Below are 22,128 nucleotides of genomic sequence, written 5' to 3'. Positions count from 1 at the left end.
GCATGATAATAATCTCTCTCAGTTCAATGGGCTGAATACGCCAATTAAGAGACAGAGTGGCAGGATGGATTAGAAAATAAAATTCAACATTCTGCTGGATTTGCACGAAACACATCTGAACAGTCAGCAAACACGGACTCAAAGTCAAAGATTGGAAAACAATTCTGCAAGCAAACAAGCCCCTCAAAACTGCTGGGGCAGCCATACTAGTATCAGATGACACAGATTCAGGCTGAAGAACATTATAAGAGACAGTGAAAGTCATTTCTTAATGATCGATGTACATCAGGAAGAACTCAACATTCCTAAGTTGAGTTGCACCTAATGAAGGACCAGCAAAATACTTCAAACCACTCCTAACAGAACTGAAGAAAGACTTTGATAGCAACACAATAGAGGTTGGAAATTTCCTATCGCTTGGTTATTTCTTGACAGATCAACAACACAAAAGCTCAGCAAGGAAATATTTCATTAGAGGGAAGAAACAGAAGTATGGGGGTTAGTGTACTTACAAAGAGCTTTTCATCCCCCAGAAGTCAAATACACATTCTTCTCCAGTACACCTGGGACATTCTCCAGGATAGACCACATGCTCAGCCACAAAACATACCTCCATAAAAGTAAGAGGATAAAAGTTGTATCAACTGCCTTTTAAGATTATGATGCACTAAAAATAGAAGTTAATCAGACACAGAAATGAAGAATCAAATCAAACACCTGGAAACTAAGGGGCTCATCATTAAATAACCACGTGCTTAGAGAGGATTCAAAAATTCCTGGAAACAAATGAGAATGAAGACATAAGCTACCAGAACTTGTGGGACACAGCAAAAACAGTGTTAACAGAAAAGTTTATAGCTCTGCAAGCATTCCTCAGGAAGGAAGGGCCCACATAAATAACTTCACAGCATAAGATCTTTGAAAATGACCAACAAGAGGAGCCCAAATGAGGCAGGAGGAAGGAAATAATAAAACTTAAGAATAGAAATTAATAAGCTGGAATTACAAAAAAAAAAAGAATCCAAATGATCAACGAAACCAAGAGCTGGTTCTATGAGACAAAAAATGAGACCTATAAACCACTAAAAAGACTCATGAAGAGAGAAAGAACCCTAATAAACTAAATGATAAATGAAAGGGAGGACATCACAACAGAAACAACAGAAATTCAAGGGATCATCAGAGATTATTTTGAGAATCTTTATGCCACCAAACAGGAGAACTTTAAAGAAATGGATAAATTTTTGTATTCCTATAACCTCCCAAGGTCGAACCAAGAATATCTGGAATACCTGAACAGACCTATCAAGGCTAATGAGGAAATTGAAATAGTAATCAAAAGTTTTCCCAAATACAAAAGCCCAGGTCCAGATGGATTCACTAGTGAATTCTTTCAAACCTTTAAAGAAGACTTATTGCCAATCCTTTCAAGCTTTTCCTTTCAGGAAAGTGAAGAAACAGAAACACTCAAACAGTTTCTTTTTTTTTTTTTTTTTAATTTTTTTATTGAGTCACCATGTGGAAAGTTACAAAGTTTTCAGTTTAAGTCTCAGTTATACAATGCTCGAACACCCATCCCTTCACCAGTGCACATATTCCACCACCAAGAATCACAGTATAGCTCCACCCCCTCCCCCCACACCCCTAGACACCCCCCCGCCTGTGTAACTGATAAATTTCATTTTACTTTCACTTTGATTGCATTCAATATTTCAACAAAACTCACTATTATTGTTTGGAGAGTCTCCCCCCTAACGTCGGACCTGCTGAAAAGGAAGCATTTGATAATTTGTTTTCCATTGCTGAGAATGAAGAGGTATGAGGTCGAGTGACCGCACTTAGCGGCCTTATGGTTTTGGGTTTCTGTATTTTAGTATTTTAGTAACTAAGTCCAGAGAAATATCTGCCAGAAATTGCCTCACTGCCAACTTGTACTTCTCAGTTATATTATATTCCACATATGAGTGCAATCTTTCTATGTCTGTCTCTTTCTTTCTGACTCATTTCACTCAACACGATACTTTCCATGTTGATCCACTTATATGTAAATTTCATGACTTCACGTTTTCTGACAGCTACACAGTATTCCACTGTGTATATGTACCAGAGTTTCTTTAACCAGTCATCTATTTTGGGCACTATGTTTTTTTCCAGATTCTGGCTATTGTAAACAGTGCTGCAATAAACATAGAAATGCAGATGCCATCTCTACTATACCTTTTTGCCTCTCCCGGATATATTCCCAAGAGTGGTATTGCTGGGTCAAATGGAAGCTCAATTTCTAATTTTTTGAGAATCGTCCACATTGTTTTCCAAAAGGGCTGAACCAGTCGGCATTCCCACCAGCAGTGAAGAAGAGTCCCTTGCTCCCCACATCCACACCAACACCGGTTGTTTTTGGTTTTGGGGATGTGGGCCAGTCTCTGTGGTGTGAGATGGTATCTCATTGGTGTTTTGATCTGCATCTCCCTGATGATTAGTGATGTTGAACATTTTCTCATTTGCCTCTGAGCCATTCAGATTTCTTCTTTGGGAAAATTTCTGTTCATTTCATCACCCCATTTTTTGATCGGGTTGGCAGTTTTCTTCTTGTGGAGTTGAACCAGTGCATTGTATATCCTTGATATCAACCCTTTATCAGATGGGTACTGCATAAATATTCTTTCCCATTCTGTAGATTGTCTTTGTACTTTGGTCACTGTTTCTCTTGAACACTCAAACAGTTTCAATGAGGCAAATATCACCCTGATATCAAAAGCAGACAGAAACCCACTAAAAAGGAGAATTAGAGACTGATATCCCTGATGAACAAAGATGCAAAGATCCTCAGTGAAATACTAGTAAACACAATCTAATGACTCATCAAAAAGATCATAGACCATGACCAAGAAGGATTCATTTGGGGATGCAAGAATAGTTTAACATTCACAAATCAATCAACATGTAACTATTGCGTTTCTATGTGTTTATTTAGGTCTGCTAGCAGAGGTTTTATGAACTTAGCTGACTTCATTTTGTGTATATTACGTTGATTAGAATTAGTACTTCTTGATCTATTGTCCCCTTAACCAATAAGTATTGTGTCTGTTCTGATCTCTACTTTCTTGAAATTGAGAACTGTTTGGTATGATATAAATATGGCTGTCCCAGGCCTTTTTTTTGGGGGGGGGGGTCTATTAGCTTGTCAGACTGTTTTCCATTATTTCACTCTTAGTCTGTATTTCTCCTGTGAATTTAGGTGTGCTTCCTATAAAAAACAAATAAATTTTGTTGCCTGATCTGTCCACTTATTCTATAACCTCTGGTGGGAGTATCTAATTCATTGGCATTAAGATATTAAGAGAAGTTATTGAATTAAACAGTACCTCATGGTGATTCACTAATAAAATATAAAATAAAATAAAAAATATAAATAAAAACACACATTTATAATTGTATAAAAATATTTAAATATCTAGGAAACAATTTAACAAAGAAGACCTATTTGGTGAAAATTATAAATCACCTGAGAAAAATAAGAAATAAGAAAATATAAATATATTTGCTGCTCATGGATTAGGAAAATCGACATTATTGAAATATCAACTTACACAAAGTAATTTACAGATACAGCAAATTTTCGCCAAAACCCTTATGGAATTTTTCAAGGATGTAGAAAATATTTCTAATTTTTATAGAGTGAAACTCCCAGAATAGTGAAAGCAATTCCAAGAAAACAATATATATTAGGTATTGCATTGCCAGACATTAATCTCAACTCTGAAGCTCTAGTAATTAAAACTGCATGGTACTGGAAGAAACACAGACTCTCAAATCAACAGATTAGAATTGGGAGCCCAGAGATAAATCTTCAGATGTCTGAGCAGTTAATTTATAACAAAAGGTCTAGCTGTATGAACTGGAATGAGGAGAGCCTCCTCAACAATGATGCTGGGAAAACTGGACAGCCAAATGCAAAGTAATAAAACTTGATGAAATGCATCTAGACTGTGAACTGAACTAAAATATCAGAAATCCAGCGGCCGCGCGAGCTCATAGAATCTTCATTCTCAGCAATGAAAAGAAATGATTAAATGATTCCTTTTCAGCAGGCTTGATTGTTGGGGGAAAATTCCAAACAATAATAATGAGTTCTCTATTGAAATATTGAATGTATTCACAGCATAGAGAGAATAAAATTAAGATCGTTAGCTAATTAGGTGGGGGCTGGGTGGGAGGGGGGTATTTGGGGGTTCTTGGTGGTGGAACATGTGCACTGGTGAAGGGATGGGGGTTCAATCATTACATGACTGAGACTTAAACCTGAGAGCTTGGTATTTTTTTCACGGTGATTCAATATAGTAAAATAAAAAATTTTTTAAAATGGATTAAATACTTGGATATCAAACATGTTTCTATAAAATACATTGAGGAAAATAGGTAGGATTCTCCAAAATATTGTTTTCGAAGAGATAAGCCTGCTGTCAAAGAAAACCAAAGCAGTTTTCTGCTTTGTTTTACAAATAGTTAAACAAATAGGACTACATCAAACTAAAAAGCTGCTCAGCAAAACAAATGAAGTGTAAAATTAAAGGTCACCTCACAGAGGGGCCAGAGCAACAGTGCCCTTGCCTTGCATGTGGCTGATCCAGGTTCAATTTCTGAATCCCCCACACTCCCCTGAGCCCTGCCAGGAGTGATCCGTGACCACAGAGCCAAGAATAAGCCCTGAGCACTGCTGGCTGTGGCACTCCGCCTCCAGAAAGTGGGCCACCACATATATGGGAGGAAATATTAACGTAACATGTATCAGACAAAGGGCTGATATCCCATATATATAAAACACTCTCAAAACTCAGCTAGGGATGGGGGAATAAAAAATGTGGACGGGAGAAGGATAAAGTTTCTTAGAGATTACATAGAGATAGTAAACAGACATGAAAATAAATTCATCACCACAGTGAAACGCAAACCAAAACAACAATGAGGTATCACCTCTGACAAGTGAGAATGGTCGACATAAAAAATCTAGAATCAGTGCTGGTACAGATAAGGGAAAAATGGAAACTCTCTTAATTGATGCTTGGTCTAAAGACTTTGTGAAATCATTTGGAGATTCTCGAAGAGTAAAGAATAGGGACTAGAGAGAAGGGACTGAGGTGAAGCTATGTAGTTTGCATGGCCAGCCCCGGTGAGATCCCCACCACCAGTGGTCCCCTGAGCACCACTGGGAGTGCCCCCAAACCAAGACTGACCTATGAACACTTCTGGATGTGGTCCCAGAACAACAACAAAATAAATTAGAGAAAAGAACTTCCATTTGACCCTTTAATTCCACTACCATGCATCTATCCCAAGAATCCAAAAGGACATGTGCACACCTATGTTCGTTATGGCATTATTTACAATAGCCAAGACCTGAAAATGACCCTCATGCTAAGTGACAGATGTGGAGGAAGAAACTGTCCTATGTATACACACAATAAAATATGACTTAACTATGAAGAGAGATGAAATCCTACAATCAGCTTATGGAATTAAAGGCAGTCAAGCTAAACTGAATCAGAAAGGAAAAAACAAACTCCATGATTTCATATGCAGAGTAAGAAAAAACAAGAGATTAACTAATCTCCCCAAATCTCCAGGATAAGGGAACAGGAACTGTAATAGGGTGGGCAGGGAACCCGGGGTGATGGTGAGGGGCTCTTGTGGGAGCACGGGAGAGCAGCACTGCAAGGAGAAGACCCCCGTCTTGTGCAGTTATAAAGAAATCAAAAGGAAGAGGTGGGATTAGGAAGCGAGGCAGGACCCCGAATTCCGGTCCTCCTCTGCAGACTGTGCTCTGTGCTCCAAGGCATCTCCAGTGAGGCTGGAATTCCAGGGGAATCTGTGGTTGTAGAAACTTCCTGTGCAGGTGATTCTGTATTTTAAATAACCATTATATGCTTATCATGCATTCTTGTACTGATCTTATTTTTTAAACTATTGTGTCAAAGTATTATTTATTTTTAACATATATACATAAAGATTTCACACAACTCAAAAGCAGTAAGAGGAGTAACAATACAATTTAAAAATATGAGGGGGGTTGGGGGGTGATGAGAGGGAACCTGGGACACTGGTGGAGGGATGGGTGTTGGAACACTGTCTGACTGAAATCTAATCATGAACAACTTTGTGGGGGTCTATCTCACAGTGATTCAATAAAAAGGTTTTAAAAAATAGGCTGAACAACTAAATAGATTTCCAAAGAAGACAAGAATACTGTCCACACACGGAAAAAAAAAATGTTCAGCATCATTTATTATTAGGAAAATGCACATCAAAACTGCACTGAGATCACTTAACGTTGATGAGAAAAGCTTACACAAAAAGTACTGGCGGCAGAAGGTACAGTGCAGGGGTTAAGGCACCTGCTTTGTATGCTGCTGATCAGGTTCAATTTCTGGCATTGCATGTGGTTCCTGGAGCACTACCAGGAGTGACCTCTGAGCACAGAGCCAGGAGTAAGCTTGGCTTACTGTTCCCTGCACCATAGGGAACAGCCTAAACATGCACTGTCCCCCCAAAATACTGGAAACAAGGATGTGGAGAAAAAAAAAAAAAGCTGGTACAAATTTGGTGGGAATGTGAATATGGAAACTTGCACCTGGTCCCTTTCAAAAATAAGTCTATGTGACCCACAGTACCATTCCTGGACATTCTTCCAAAGAGTATGAAAACACTAATTCAAAAGAGTATCTGCACCATTATGTCAACAGCAGCATTATTACAATAACCGAAGCATGGATTCTCCTTAAAAATCCGATGACTGAATGAAGAAGCTGAGTTACATGCATTCAGTGGAATGCCAGTCAGACATTTAAAAAGATAAAACTGTGCTTTCTGGAAAAAAAAAATGGATCTTGAAGTGATCGTGCTAAGATTAGCAAGTTAATGAGAATTGACTATCCGACGGTTTCACCCATAGATGAGATATGAGCCCGTGAATGAAGGCGGCGAGCCGACGAGGAACAGCAAAGGGGGTTCTCCCCGGAATCACTGCATGTGTGGCCCAGCCCATCTTCAGCACCACATTCCCAGGGCAAGCACTGAACCACCCCGCCCACTGCCTGACCACTGCTGGGGGTGCCTACCGCCCACCCTCCGCAACACCATCCGGAGGCCACCCCCAAACTAAAACTGAGTTAAAGACATTAACACAGAACAACAAAATAAACTTCTAGGCTTGTAGAGAACGTGAAAGAAAAGGAGACTGGAGGTGGAAGGAATATGGAAGTCAGCCTCTCTGGAATTAAGGTCGCACTTGCGCTGGTGGTAGAAGTGGTTGCAGTACACGTGGAGAGGTGTGAAGCAAAACCCTGGAGATTCCATAACACTGCAAAACTCTAAGAAAAATTAAAATACGAAAACAGGTAAAATAGCCTGTTAAACATCATAAAAAATTAGCTTTCATTTAAGTTTTTTACTGGCTGCTAATGAGAAGACTGCTGAGGCAATCTTAGGCAATCTTGAAGCTTTATAGTGTCAATCGACATCTCGTATTAGACTCCATCCGTGAGTTACCAGCGTAAGGCACAGCTGACTCAGAGTTTTCATCATGGTCTCTGTCCCTGCCTCTGTGAGGCACATTTCTGATCGGTAACTCCTTCACCTGGAAGTCCAGAGGAAACACGGGCCTAACCCAGAACTGGCTGACGATCCACACAGACTCTGCTGTGGCTGCACCAACACTGGGCGTGTTTGTACGAGAGGAGAGTGAGGAGGGCCTTTCTCCATGACCTGAAGAAATGAAGAAAAGTACCTACAGATGGAAAACATTCAAGAGATAGCAAACACAAGAGTTAAGTCTCTGGCTGAATGTGGCCCAAAAAGGAGCAAGGAAGAATCAAGAGTACTGCCTCCCTTACAAAGGAACACGCCTTCCTTCATGGGGCTTCTGACTTGAGAGCCAGGTACACGATACCACACACCCAAGGAGCGAACTGAAGGTCAAGGACATGTTTGGATGGGAAGATTAATTTCACTTAAGGCAGCTAAAATCAAGATGGTTAGGACATCCAAGTGAAAATGTACAGAAAAGCAGTAGGCTCTGTAAGTAAGGAAGCTAGAAGACAGATCTGGGCTAAAGAATAATTTGGGAGCCATCAGCGTATAGAAGACAGAGTCATATAAACGTGTAAGATTAATCCAGGAAAGGTGAGAAAGACACCAAGGCCAAGGACAACAGGGATGTGAGAGAGGAGTTGAGGAGTGAACGATGACTGAACAAGCTGACAGGTAAAGGGGGCGACGTCTCCATGGTTGTCCAGGGAGAAGTTAACATATCTAATGGAAGGAACAAGAGAATCCATTCTATCCTTGACCCTAGTTTTCTGATTTAGTCCACTATCTTAGCAGCTACATAATTTTTTGCTTAGTCATCCAAACTAAGTAAAAATCAGCAAAAACAAACTGGCAAAACCACTACTGTTCTAGTTGTTTTTGCCCTAAGTATTCAAAACTGGTACTATCTATACATATTCATGCATCAGAACAACAGTAAGGACCTTGCCTTGTCCAAGAACAGACAACTGGTTAAAGAAAGTAGGGTACATCTACACAATGGAATACTATACAGCTGTTAGATAAAATGTAGTCAGGAGATTTGCTTATAAATGCATGGACATGGGGAGTATTATGCTGAGTGAAAAGAGTCAGGGGGAGAAGGACAGACATAGGATGACTGCACTCATTTCTGGGATACATAAAAAACCCAAAAACATAGTATTAGTGTGTCCTCTACACCTGAGGACAGTAGAAACAATGGCCAGGAGGATTGGTCCACGGTTGGAAGACTGCCTCAAGGGCTGGGGAGAAGGCAGTTGGGATGAAAAGAAAAGGGAACATTATGAAATAATGGTTGGAAGGGATCACTCTGGATGGGAGATGTGTGCTATAAGGGAGGAGAGGACCAAACTTGAAGGCCTCTCAGTATCTATATTGCAAACCATAAGGCCTAAAAGGAGAGAGAGAAAGAGAGAGAGAGAGAGAGAGAGAGAGAGAGAGAGAGACAGAGACAGAGACAGAGACAGAGACAGAGAAAGAGACACAGAGAGACACACAGAGACACAGAGAGAGAGAGAAAGAGAGAGAGAGAGAAAGAGAGAGAGAAAAGAAAAGCGCTCACCATAGAGGCAGGCTCGGAAGGGGAGGGGTGGGGGGGATAGATACTGGGGTGGTGGGAAATGAACACTGGTGGAGGGATGGGTGTTGGAATATTGTATGACTGAAACCTGGTCATGAAAGCTTTGTAACTGTATCTCACAGTGATTCAATAAAAAAATTGAAAATTAAAAAAAAAAAAAAGAAAAGGGCTTTGTCTCACATGTAACCAACCCAGGTTCAACCCGGGCACCCAATGTGGTTCCCTGAGTCACAACCAGGAGTAATCCCCAAGCATTGTAGGGTGTGCACCACCCCCCTCAAAAGAAACAACAACAACAACAACAAAATGAACAGCACAGATGTATAGTAACATCAAACATAGTTCCAAGTGCTATAAAGCAATGATCTCGCTCCTCAATCCCAGCTCTTAAAGACAGTATGGTACATGTGGGTTAAGCTGACTCTAAGTGGCAGTCACAATACTGGACTAGCTGTAGTCTATTCTTAAGGTACACACTATTTACCTATTTTAAATTTTATTTGAACCCAAAAATGTACATAACTGAGATCAATTAGTAACTAGTTTCAAAATAAATAATTTTCATCTGGACAATATAAAAATCCCTATAGTTTGGAGTGGAGCAATAGCACAGCGGGTAGGGCGTTTGCCTTGCACACAGCAGACCCGGGTTCGATTCCTCCATCCCTCTTGGAGAGCCCGGCAAGCTACTGGGAGTATCCTGCCTGCACAGCAGAGCCTGGCAAGCTACCCTTGGGGTATTCTGATATGCTAAAAACAGTAACAAGTCTCACAATGGAGACGTTACTGGTGCCCGCTTGAACAAATCCATGAACAACGGAATGACAGTGCTACATAGTTTGTAATAAGCAACAATGAAACTTCTGGTAGAGTTTGGCGCTGGAGACAGAAATGGGATCAGTTGCACACCAGATATATGCCTTACCCACTTTCCTATCTCTCCAGCTAACCCAAACCTGAAAATTTCCCAGTTTCAATTAATATCTCCACAAACAGGTAATTTTAAGAAATTCTAGTCAATTCATCTATATAGTCCTTTAAGTGTTTCATTAACAATTACTATGTTGTTAGATTTAAATAATAAGTACTTACATTCATAACACATTTTAGTGAAAAATCTGTCCAATTCCATTCTGATTTTTTTCTATATTTAATTATCTTCTAAGAATGAAACATCTTTTTTTGAAACACAGAATAGGATCTACCCCTTAGTCAATATTAAACCTTTCTTCAAATATTACTAACAATACAGTTTTTCCATTTTATTAATTATCCACTTAAAAACGTATTTTGCTAATTCTTTTTTTTTTTTTTTTTTTTTTTGCTTTTTGGGTCACACCCAGCAATGCTCAGGAGTTACTCCTGGCTCTGCGGCTCTGCACTCAGGAATCACTCCTGGCGGTGCTCAGGGGACCCTATGGAATCCTGGGAATCGAACCTGGGTTGGCCTCACACAAGGCAAATGCCCTACCTGCGGTGCTATTGCTCCAGCCCCGTATTTCACTAATTCTTACTATCACATTGGTCAGCCTCTGCTAGCACCTTTTCCTCCTCCTACTGTGACAGCCAATCCTCTCTCCTACGTGCTTCAGAAACCCCAAGAACCAGGGCCTGAATGTCCTCTCTGTCAAGCCTGGCAATCCAGAGTCACTGATACGAATGCCCAATCAAACCTATGGTCTCCAAACAAGGAATCGAGGGGAAATCACATTCCTTACTATCTTATTTATATGATTTTACCATCCTATCCTCATTCAAACGAATCTACAATAGATTCAGGCTTTGTACTATCTCCCCAGTCCACAAATCTAACACGCGAGGGCAGGAGCAAAGAGGGGCCAGGGTACTGGGGTGCTGTCTCAGCCGTGAGCCCCTCCCTGCCACGCCGCCATAACCGCACACACTGTAGCAGCACCTGTGGGGTTGTAACTGGAGCCTCAAGTAAAACAAAAACGTGGGTCACCTCCGGCAGACCCTAACTCTGGAACCCCGAAACAATGCCACAAAGGCAAGCAACAAGAAGGCAGGGAGACTCAAGTCTGAATGAGGACAAGGAGGAAGAAAAAAAGTTATTCAAGGAAAAGGAGTGAAAGGAAAATGGAAAGCCCCAAGTAACAAAAGGAATAAGATATATAATAATAAGGCATCAATGCCAGGCAAAACCAAGGAAAGAAGTCTGTAGGAAATAAATTCAATCTCTTGCTCAAGTAGATCCTGAAACCACAGCTCACAAAACAACTGACAACTTCAAAATTCTAATCCAGGGATGTGTGGTTATCCCACCCTGGTACTTGTTACACAGAATATTGCTGCTGACTTGGGGTGCTTCTGAGTCAGTTTCAAGGACCACCATCATCCCCGCTCCCTGCCAAGAGACTGGGGCTGGAAGCCGAGCCAGTGGGAAAAATGTCAAGACAGTAAGCCAAGCACTACACAGAGTGAGTCTGGTATTGATATTTAAATAAAATGAAATGGAAGAGAAATCAAGAAAAAAAGAGGATGTGAAGAACAAACAGCATAAGAGTGGGTTCTTTCTTTGTGAAGAGGAAAGCAAACATCTGGAACTATTTGGTACTGAGTGACACTAAATTTTAGACTTTGTTCAGCTTAGAATTATTTCTTAGGAACGTCATACAAAGAAAAAGTAGACTTAGAGGCTAAACTGAAGGAGCATCATTAAAGTGGATCTATAATAACCATTTTTTAAAATGCATGTTTTAAGTAACAGCACAGTTAGCTGGGCTGGAGCAATAGCACAGCGGTAGGGCGTTCACCTTTCACATAGCCAACCTGTGTTCGATTCCTCCGCCCCTCTCGGAGAGCCCGGCAAGCTACCAAGAGTATCGCGCCCGCACGGCAGAGCCTGGCAAGCTACCCATGCATATTGGATATGCCAAAAACAATAACAATAAGTCTGTCAATGAGAGACATTACTGGTGCCCGCTCGAACAAATGGATGAGCAACGGGATGACAGTGACAGTGACAGTTAGCTACTCAAATAATATTCCTGACTGACTTGAAGAGATGGTCATCCAAAATTTTTTAGTCAAGTGAAGATGCACCAGATGTTAGGTTTTTCTTAGAGTAGGTGGTTGGGAGGGCATCCGGCTTGCTAGACCACACTCAGTGGTGCTAAAGGACTGGTCCTGGGTCTGTGCTCAAAGTGACCCCTGGCAGTACTGAGGGGAACCACATTTGATGTTGGGGATTCAAACCAGGGTCAGTGAGATGCAAGGCAAGTGCCTCAACCTTTATACTACCTCCCCAACCCGCAAATACTTATTTTTATATAAGCATATCTATAAAAGTAAAAAAAAGTCCTCATATGATTCCAAAATAAGTGCTATGTTGAGTAAGTTAAACTTCTTTTTTTACCCCTTAAATTTTCTCTTTTCCATTTAAAATAAATAACAAGCTTAAAGGGCTGGAGCGATAGCACAGAGGGTGGTGCAATTGTCTTACACAAGGCCCATCTGGGTTCAATTCCTCTGCCCCTCTTGGAGAGGCCAACAAGCTACCGAGAGTATCTCGCCCGCATGGCAGAGTCTGGCAAGCCACCCGTGGCATATTCAATAAGCCAAAAACAGTAACAACAAGTCTCACATGGAGATGTTACTAGTGCCCACTCGAGCAAATCTATGAGCAACAGGACGACAGTGACAGTGAACAAGCTTAAGCTAAAGAAATTCTTCTTCCCAGTCACGTGAGTTTGGGGATCACAAAGAGCCTTGCTAACAGAACAAGCTTCCCCAGAGCTGTTCTGGCATGGGAGGAGACAGTGGCCCAGGCCAGCTACACAGCACAGGCAGGATGAACCCAGCATCTCACTAAGCAACCTTGGGCCAATCATCTGAAATGCCTTTGTCTTTACTTGATTTCAGGAGCAGAGTAATACCTACCTTATAAGGTTGTTCTCCAAATTACCTGTGATTATCTCATGAGGTAATATTTTCCAAGTAATGCCAGACGGCCTCACGCACTGTGCTTGCTCCCTTGAGCTGGGAAGCCTCGTTGCAGGGCAGAGCAGCAGGGTGCTAAAACTGCCTTCTTTGCTCCTACAGGTGCTGGGAGAGAGCAGAAAAGACATCTAAAGGTAAACAGGGAGGTTTATCCAAACTCCTTTCTGATGAATTTATGTATGAGCAAGCCCAATAAGTGTAGAAAGCAGTTCTTCGAAGGACACACACTGCAGAAGCATCACCAAGGAACTCAGAACCACAGGACCATCAAGACTCCCCTCAACAGACCACAGTCTAGCACAGCATGTGATGTTACTATTAGAGAGAGCCTGCCAGAAATACAAGTATTTGTGTACATGCCTTGAACCTAGGAAACTTTTGAACCACTAAGGAAAAACAGGGATACATTTGAGGCAACTTCTAGAACTGTTCAGGCAACATTCTCTGCAATGGTGGTAACATTCTGTCTCTACCTAGGGTCCAGTACCACAGACACTGCTGTGGAACTGAGGAACAAAACGCATCTTACGTCTTCAGGCTGAAAACTCTGGGGCACCCTTTGGAAAGGGGCAGGCTAAGTGTCCCCTCCCGCACCCCACTGAAGCTCTAGCAACCACAGCCATACTCCACAGCCGCCACCATGCAAATAGTTCAACTTCACTGCTTCATGATGAATTTCTGCAAAGACACCAAGCCAACAAACACTCCCAGGGACACCAGTTTTCAGAATGAAAACTCCGAGGTCTTCTTGGAGACAGGGTGGGCAGCCTCCCCCTACATCTATTAACTACCGGAGGTCCCAGCATCCACACCCACCCCCCACAGCTGCCACCATGTAACGGCACAGCTTCGTGGCTGACCTTGGAAGAGATGCAAGCTATGCCGCTGGCACTCACGGGCACACTGGTCTGGGGCAGAACTCTGGGGCTCCCTTGGAAGTGGGGCGGGCTGAGAACCTACAGGTCCTGGAGCTCCTGGACATCTGTGATCACATCACACCTCCAAATTTCACACTACTGACGGCCCAACAGGAGCACAGGAAACTAGGAGGGAACGTAGCACGGATGCCTGCAAGGCTCAGTCAACAAAAACACAGAAGGTTCAACTAGCAACAAACAGCTCAATAAACTCTCAAAGACCTTAGAAACCCCATTGTGAGATATAACAATTTTCACATATTTTCTTTTACCTAAGTATTTTTTGATAATTCCATTAGTCATTTTGTTATAGCAAGCAACATAAATAAATTATTTTGTGCCAGTTAAGGGAGTAGGCTTGGGGAAGGAGGTTGAGAAACTGGACAAAGATTTAGGCAGGTCACAGTGATGCCACTGAGATGGGTGTTGCAACACTGAATGCCCCAATGTACTATGAAGAACTTTGTATACCACAGTGTTCTAATAAAGTTTAAAAAGAAAAAGAAAGGTGTGGTATAAGGTTCTTGGTCAGAGTGCATCTATTTGCATGTCAAAGATCTCTCACCTCCTTCCAGCTAAACAAGGCTCACTGTGCTTAAACCATCTGTGTGAACAATTTGATTGGTACTAAACATCTGCTTCCCCTTGGGAGGCTCTGTGATTCTGCTATCTGGTAGGGAGAGAATGATTACATGATCAACACCCAATAACTAGGGGCACTGAGTCTCTAATGATTTTCCCTAATGGGCAACATTTTACAACTATGGTCACAATTCCACTGGAGGAAAAAAGTGTGTCCTGTGGGACTACAGGAAAAGGTCCTTAGGAAACTTATGCCTGGGTTTTGTGTTTGTATAATATTTGGGGGGGGGGCATACCTGGCAGTGCTCAGGGTTTACTCTTGGCTCTGTACTCAGAGATCACTCCTGTTGGGCTGGGGACAATATGGGATTCCAGGGATGAAATCTAGGTTGGCCATGTGCAATGCAAGCACCCTCTCTGCCATGCTATCTCTCTGGTTTTAGGAGTCTGGATAAAGTCCTCTAGACTTTATCGCATGCAACTTTTCCCTGATTTTGTTCTGTATTTTTTCTCTACAATAAACCTAAGGACAACTACATCCTGAATTTTGAGTGTTCCCAACGAATCATCAAGCCTGGGCATCCCAGACAATCAATCCACTTTCTTCACTCACATCTCCAAACACCTATCCCCAGTAAAGAGATCTTATTTTCATATGTTTTAATCTTCCATGTTCAACTTCAACCTGTAATTCTGCCAGCCTTGGCCTTACCCAGTTCATTTTCAACAAGAATATAATCCTTATGCAGAGATTACAAATATCGCAGAGTTTCTACAATGATGATGTGTATTCCTGAGACAGGGAGCAGATTTGTTTATGTGATTTTTTTTATTTCCCTAAGTCTTTTCATAAGAATAGTGTGCTAAGATGCTGCTTTGTGCAGAGCCCCAGTGTACTTGGCCTTCCGGTGACATGGCTTCAGTGAGGTGAACCCTCCTCGGCAGCAGGCTTTCTTCCAAACAAGCTTAACTTGACTGGTCCACAGGGTTCAATCTTCTGCCCCTTTCATCTTACTTTCTATGGATCACTCCATTGACTTCCACATCTGTAGCTTCTATCTATGATTCCTAAATCTTTCAATTCAGCCCAATATTCTGAGTTCAAAAACTTGACCTCCAACCTCCTTAGGAAAAGTATCAATCAATTCTTACAATAATGTTTTTACTGAATTTTCATTCAAAAAAAAATCTAGTTCTGTTCACGCTGGACAGGAACTGAGTGTTAAAAGTAGGTAAAGGAATATATTGGATAACCTTTCAGTATCTGTACTACAAACCACAATGCCCAAAAGGAGAGAGACAGACAGACAGACAGAAAGTGAGTGAGAAGTGCCTGCCATAGAGGCAGGCTTGGGGGTAGTGCTGGGAGGAAAACTAGGGACTCTGGTGCTGGGAAACATACCCCGGTGGAGGGATGGTGCTGGAACACTGTATGACTGGAACCTAATCATGAACAGCTTTGTAAGGGTGTTTTTCACAGTGATTCTATAATAAAATCTTAAAAAGAAAAAAAAACAACCTCTATCTCTCTACAGTTATTAGATTAGACCATTAGACTAGTCAATGATTATAAAAATCTATTTTAATCCCTCCACTAAATGGACAGACTCAAACCCTTCCACTAACATGCCTACTCTGTCCTATTCTGTAGCTCATAGTGGTTCGCTGTAGAACCTGGTGAAATGCTATGCATACAGAAACCACTTAATAAATGTTCGTCCAACAAATTAGTACCATCGTGAATCTATCAGATCTGCACCAAAAGAATGGAATTCCACCCTATTGGAAATATCTCTTTATTAATAAGTTATCTATGAATCATAATTTTGGAGTAACCAGCTAAGAGAAAATACAGGTTGAAAAAATTAAAATTAAAAAAAAAATTTCTGGCATTGTAAATGGATGAATGAAGTGGAATTCACTATTTGGGAAACTCAAATGGAATAGCCTTCCATATTCATCTGTCTACTTTTTTTAAAATCTTTTTTTAATTTATTTTTTAATTTTATAAAGTAGTTCACAATATTTGATTACATTTAATATTCAAACACCAATTGCACCATCATCACATCTTCCTACCACCTTATTTTGGATGATTCCATCCTGAACCCCAACCCCTGTCCCAAAGCAGAACCGAAATAATATATTTTGTATCGTTTGTTATAAAAAAATGCTGAGAATGCTACAGAAAAGTTTCCTTAGAGGAAAGAGTGTGAAGACTGTTGTATTTCATGCAGGGGCCATTAAGCCCTTCTATAAGAAATCACGAACATGTTAAAAGTTGAGCCTTCTGTGCTTATATATATATTGTAAAAATATACATATACATATATAGAGAGATATGCATATATATCTCCCTCTAAGACTGATTACCTCCTATGCTGAACCGCATCAAATGTGGTACGATATTCTTGGAGCATGGGCAGGGTGTGTGGTATGAAGTGTCATTCAGGAACAGGTTCCCTCGTGGACGAGGCTCAACCCGAGCATGTGGAGAGTGTCTGTAGATATGGCGGCTTGAGTTCTGGAGGTTTCTGCTACCAGGGCTGGGTCCCTAGGAGTGGAGAGGGGTCTCAACCACTCCCCTCCAGGGCACCCACATGAAACAGCCTGGAGCAGGGTCCGGCGGCATGGTTATGGCGAGTGCCATGTTATGCTCCTATGGGGAGACATGTCTACTTCTTAAACTGAATAAAAGTGAATAAAATTGAATAAACTGAATAAAATCACCTACAGTTTAAGAGGAGAAAAATTTTTTTGATCAGTAAATCTAATCATTAAAGGTTAAAATGGCAACGGGTGGAGCAACTTCCAGATAATGATGGCAGATAAAAGAGATATGTGTTTCAATCTTTCTGAAATTTTACACAAGATCAATAAGTGACTGTAATGTTCAGAGACAGGAATGTGGCTCAGGTGTCAGAAAAGATGGCCTGCACAGGACTCCTCTTCACACACACACCTCATGCTGCCAGGCTTGCCCTGATTGCTCCCCAGTGTCCTCAGACCCACCACTCAGTGTGGCCCACTGAGGTGAAATGGTAAGGCAGACCCCAGTCCTACTGAGAACTGAAGAGCAGGACAGCAACAGGATTTCACAAGTCAGGGACCAGAGAGAGAGCACCGGAGAAAAGGTGCTTTCAATGCACATGGCCAAGACTCTATCAAGCAACGGTTTGATCCCTGGCACCCGCATATGTTCCCCTGAGCACTATCATGGGTCATCCTAAGCACAGAGCCAGGAATAGTTCTTCAGCCAACACCCCCCCAAAAATAATTTTTTATAAACTAGAACGTAGACAAATGGTGATTGTTTCCATAAACTGAAGAAAATTGAATGCAACAGGGACAACACGATAGCCTGGACCAGCCAGTTTTACACCCAGTTTGTATCACTGAGCCCCTTCCCCTTTAGGATCTGGAAACAAGGCCATCTGGAATGGGGATGCAGAAGGGGGTTTCTGGACCCATCTGATAAGGGGTTAATATCCAGGCTACACAAGCAAGGCACTGGTAGAACTTAACAAAAAAAAATACCTCCAACCCCATCAAAATATGGAGAGATAAAATAAACAGAACCTTCCTCAAAAAAGAAATACAAATGGCCAAAAGGCATATGAAAAAGTGCTCCACATAGCTAATCACTAGGGAGATGCAAATCAAAACAACAATGAGATATCATCTCACACAACAGAGACTGGCACACAACAATAAGAAGAAAAACAACCACTGCTGGCGTGGATGTGGGGAGAAAGGGACGCTCTTTCACTGTTGGTGGGAATGTCACTGGTCCAGCCTTTCTGGAAAACAATATGGACAGTCCTTCAAAAACTAGAAATTGAGCTTTTGTATGACCTAGCAATACCACTTCTGGGAATATATCCTGAGGGTGCAAAAAAGCACAGTAGAAATGACATCTGCACCTGTATGTTCATTGCAGCACTGTTCACAATAGCCAGAATCTGGAAACAACCCGAGTGCCTGAGAACAGACGAATGGTTAAAGAAACCTTGGTACATCTACCCAATGGACTACTATGCAGCTGTTAGGAAAGATGAAGTCATGAAATCTGCTTCTAAGTGGATGGTCGTGGAGATTATCATCTGAGTGAAATGAGTCAGAAAGAGAGGACAGACAAAGAATGACTGCACTCATTTGTAGAATGTAAAGTATTATAAAATGAGACTAACACCCAAGGACAGTAGAGACAAGGGCCAGGAAGATTGGTCCAAGGTTGGAAGCCTGTCTCACGAGCTAGGGGAGAAGGCAGCTGGGATACAGAAGGGATCACTAAGTAAATGATGATTGGAGGGATCACTCGGGATGGGAGATGTGTGCTGAAAGTAGATAAAGGACCCAACATGATGACCTCTCAGTATCTGTATTGCAAACCATAATGCCCATAGGTAGAGAGAGAAAGAGGACAAACTGCCTGCCATAGAGGCAAGGGGGGGCAGGACAGGGTGTGGCGGTAGGGATACTGGGGACACTGGTGGTGGAAAATGTGCACTTGCAGAGATGAGTGTTTGATCATTGTATGACTGAAACTCAAACATCAAATCTTTCTAAGTGATTGAAGCTCATGGTGATTCAATAAATTAAAAAAATAGTGAGGTCCAGATAAATTCGGAGCTGCTGAGAGTGAAACGGACCCTCTGCGCCTAAAGACTTTGATTCTAGAGACTTCTTACAGCAATGCACTGGGACTGTGAGCTGGGCTATGCAATTTCTGGCAGAATTTTCCCTGGACTTTATACAGAAATCCAAAACCGCGCGGACGCTGCAGTGTCCACGCGACTTAACATCTATAATTGTCAGCAATGTGAAATGGTTCCTTTTTAACAGGTCTGACTTGGGTGGGAATCTCCAAATAATAATAGTGAGTTTTCATCTATGGTATATAGAATAACAGAGTGGGAGACTAACACCCAAGAACTGTAGAAATAAGTACCAGGAGGTTGACTCCATGGCTTCGAGGCTGGCCTCACGTTCCGGGGAAAGGTCAACTCAGAGAAGCGATCACCAACTACATTGTAGTCGAAGGCCATGTGGGGGAAGGGAGTTGCGGGCTGAATGAGGGCTAGAGACTGAGCACAGCGGCCACTCAACACCTTTATTGCAAACCACAACAGCTAATTAGAGAGAGAAAACAGAAGGGAATGCCTTGCCACAGTGGCAGGGTGGGGTGGGGGGGAGATGGGATTGGGGAGGGTGGGAGGGACACTGGGTTTACGGGTGGTGGAGAATGGGCACTGGTGAAGGGATGGGTTCCCAAACTTTGTATGAGGGAAGTATAAGCACAAAAGTGTATAAATCTGTAACTGTACCCTCACGGTGATTCTCTAATTAAAAATAAATAAATTAAAAAAAAAAAACAAAAAAAAAAACAAAAAAAAACCATTTTGATATGTTTATAAAAAAAAATAATAGTGAGTTTTTGTTGAAATATTGAAGGTTATTAAAGTAGCAGCCATTTCGCTGGACTGTGAACTAAGCAACAGCCCCACGCCGATATTTCTCTTTCCCGGTTGTTTTCCATTTTCAGGGAGAAACGTGGCGTGGCGTCCACCATACTATGAGGCGCGGGAAGGGGGATGAGGGGAATAAAAAAAAAAAAGGAAAAGGAAAAAGGAAAAAAAAGAGTTATGTACTTGGATCAGTGGGGCTACATTTCTCTTCATTCTCAACAATGGAAAACTAATTATCAAATGCTTCCTTGGTAGTAGGGCTGTCTTTCTTGGGGGGAAACTCCAACAACAATAGTGAGTTTTGTGTTGAAATATGGAACGTAATCAAGGTATAGAGAAAATGAAGTGAAATTCATCAGTTATACAGTTGGGGGTGGGGGGGCGGGGGTATACTGGGATTTTTGGTGGTGGAATATGGGCACTGGTGAAGGGATGGTGTTTGAATATTGTATAACTGAGACATAAGCCTGAGAACTTTGTAACTTTCCACATGGTAATTCAATAAAAATTTTAAAAAAAATAGTGAGGATGAGGATGTGTGTTTGTATGCAGAACTGCACAGGGCTAAGTGAAAATGTGTCGAGAGAAGGCTGCCTCTCTTAGGCCCTACCACACGGGTAGCATGACTGTACTGCGTACAAACCTCAGCAGTACAAAACCCTGACTACAAGGCCCAGCCCCGAGGAAGCTGGTGGCATGTGCCCCAACCCACGCATGCCCAAGTCCTCATCTTTCTTTCCTATCTGTAGTTTAGGTAACATGATTGTGGTAGTGTTGACTTCTATGATACTGACATACAAAATCACTGCACCTTCACTGTCACTTGAGTGCCCAAGGCTCTTCACCCTGTCCTAAGTCACTCTGTCCACCTCTCCCCTGCCCCCACTGTTTGCTAATCTGAGTTTCACAACAAAAAGCCAGGGTTTGTTTGATACTATCTATTCCCTTGTTCTGTGACTGCAGGTGAGCGAGATTATCTAGTATTTGTTTTTCTCCCTTTGATTTAGTTAACATGATGCCCTTCAGCTCCATCTAAATTGTAACAAACTGCAAAATTCATCTTTTTTACAGCTGCATAATATTCCATTGTGCATACATATATACATATAATTAGATCATATAAGTTTCTAATTATATACATATATTAGATAACATATATTAGATAATGTACAGAGTCTCTGGCCCTTGTGCCTGTCTTCCCCGGGGCCCCTTGAAGGGGATGGGCTCCAGCTCCTCTCCCCGCCCCAAGCAGAGCTCCTACGGCCGAAGACCTCCAGAGCCTAGCCACAGCCATGCTCAAGGCCCCTCTCCACACGTTCGGACGAGCCTCACGCATGAAGGTACCGGCAGAGGAACCCAGGTGTTTGGGACCTAGGGCTGAGACCTCCAAGCCTGCTCAGATCGGGACTGGGCCTCTTCTGCCCAGATTTCCCATTTTCCAGTACCTAGGCAGTCACACTCAGGGACTGCCCCCACCACACCCACGCCCTGTAATCCCATCAACGGCCAACATCCAGAGACTTAAAAGCAAGCTCCCGGAAGCATCTTATAGCTTAGTTCTCCCTCTGGGAGAACCAGCAGGCTACCGAGAGTTTCCTGCCCACATGGGAGAGCCTCGCAAACTCCCAGTGGCATATTCATATGCCAAAACCAGTAACAATGCTGGGTCTCATTCCCCTGACCCTGAAAGAGCCTCCAATGTGGCATCATTGGAAAGGACGAGTAAGGAGAGGCTTCTAAAATCTCAGGGCTAGAACGAATGGAGACATTACTGAGACTGCTCGAGAAATTTGATGATCAAAAGGATAATAATGATGATGATGATAATAATGATCTAATAAATACATGTATATATGTACACAGTAATATATTACGCACACATACATACCTTCTTAACACATTAATCTACATTAAACATTTGGGTTGCTTCTAGATCCTAGATATTGTACTTTTCTAATGAATATTAGAGGACCAGAGGGATGGTATAGCAGGTAATTTGCTTGCCTTGCACATGGTTCAATCCTTGGTACTGCAT

At 41.9% G+C, this 22,128-nt stretch overlaps 1 protein-coding gene across 1 annotated transcript in view; it reads right to left on the bottom strand.

The window, feature by feature from the left end:
- FANCC (FA complementation group C) overlaps positions 1 to 13,201 on the bottom strand; it is a 197,057-nt gene extending 183,856 nt beyond the window's left edge. Inside the window, exon 1 of the mRNA XM_055126768.1 lies at positions 13,067 to 13,201. The gene's annotated coding sequence lies outside the window, so the exon portion shown is untranslated. The remainder of the gene's footprint in view (positions 1 to 13,066) is intronic.
- Positions 13,202 to 22,128: the final 8,927 nt, after the last annotated feature.

The sequence above is a fragment of the Sorex araneus genome, chromosome 2, assembly GCF_027595985.1.
Source record: "Sorex araneus isolate mSorAra2 chromosome 2, mSorAra2.pri, whole genome shotgun sequence".
NCBI lineage: Eukaryota > Metazoa > Chordata > Mammalia > Eulipotyphla > Soricidae > Sorex > Sorex araneus.
Note: the sequence above shows the minus strand (reverse complement) of the source record. Positions and strands in the feature narration are given on the sequence as shown.